Raw genomic sequence first — 1556 nt, 5'->3', positions numbered from 1 at the left:
CCTTCCTGTACCCAGCTTGAAGCCTCCCTTCTCCCCACCCTGAGCAAGGACTCCGGATGTCAGACACTGGCAGCTTCTGAAGACAAACGTCCACCCTGGGTGGACAGGCCTGGGCGTTAGGAGGCTTCTCCTGGCCTTCTGTCCCCAAGGCGTTGTCCCCGGGGACCACACAGCAATATTTGGGTGGGGGGCTGTGGGCCGACCCACAGTAGCGTCTGCCTCTCTTGTGCGTTGCCAATTTCCAGATTGCGGCGGGGAGGGGGGGGGGAACTTGAGTCTACCCCAGGAGGGTGGCCTGCTGAGGCACAAAGGGGGTCCCAGGAGACAACTCTGGCGCAGAACCTGCCCTCCAGGGGCCTGGGAGGGCAGTGGGGAGCAGGTTGAGGCGGGGACTGTGTGGGCGGCTGGGGACGCAGCTGGGTGTTGTGGCGGTCGCAAGGTGAACTGTACTGTTGGTACCTCCTTCCAGTTCCTCTGGGGCCCAGCGTGGCCAGAGGGGCTTCTCCTGTCTGCCTGAGCTCATCCACTGAGCGTTCCTTGCAAGGACCCCACACCCTCGGAGCAGGGCAGGATCACCCACAGTTAAGAGCCTTCCTTAGGACATGCGACTGCAGGCCCCTGGGGAGCTGTGTTCTGAATTCTAGAGCATCAATTCTCCAGCCACCCCCATCCTCACCCCCAACCCCCAGGAGACGTTCTGCTCTGGCCGGCAGAGTCCTCCCCAGGTGACCACTGTGGCCTCAGCTGACCTTCCTGGCCGGGAGACGCTCAGCCTGTGACTTTGCAGGCCATGGTTCCCCTGTGGACTAGGGGGTGGGCAGGTTGGCCTCACTGGCCAGCCAGGTATGCTGGGGCCCCAAATGTGACGCCTTGCCACTGGCAGATGCCAGCGAGGGTCTGTGCTGGAGCTGCTCACGTGCCCTCCCCTCCCCCGGCCACCTGCACTGGTGGCCAAGGGGACCAGAGGGTCGTCAAGAGCAAACCGGAGTGTTGTGGGGTCTGTAGAAAGCAACTGGGACCAGAACAGGGCCCCTGGCGGGGGGTGCCTGCACCCTTCCTCCGTGTGCTCTCATGCCCATGTGGCTCTTGGTGGCCGTGATCCTGGAAGCCCGGGCTCGGGTTTGGGTCAGCAGCCCCCGCGCCTCAGCGCAGGCCCCGCTGGCTGGGGAGGCGTAGGAAGGCCCCCCCGCCCCCCCCGCCCCCGGCCGTCCATGCGTCCCTGGCCCTCCCCATGCAGGGCGGGTCTCGAAGCGTGGCGCCCAAGCTCGCTTCCCTGGCGATGGGGCTGTGTGCCCAGCCGTGGTCCTGAAGGCCCCTGCCTCCTGTGGGGCTCCAGGCAACCCCATGTGCCGGGTGAGGCAGGCTTCCCCCACTTTCCCACCCCCATCTCTCCGGGGCCAGCTCACCCGGGCCCTCCCCACTGCATGCATGCAGGACTCTGACCCCACACCTCCCCAGCCATGTCTTGGACACAGGGCAGGTTCCGCGCCAGAGTCGGAGGTTGGGGCAGGGGGAGGGGGGTGCTGCCCAGGGGGCCTGGTGCTGGCCGGGTGGGC

The sequence above is a fragment of the Bison bison genome, unplaced genomic scaffold, assembly GCF_000754665.1.
Source record: "Bison bison bison isolate TAMUID 2011002044 unplaced genomic scaffold, Bison_UMD1.0 scf7180017845512, whole genome shotgun sequence".
Taxonomy (NCBI): Eukaryota; Metazoa; Chordata; class Mammalia; order Artiodactyla; family Bovidae; genus Bison; species Bison bison.
This window is presented reverse-complemented; position numbering follows the sequence as displayed.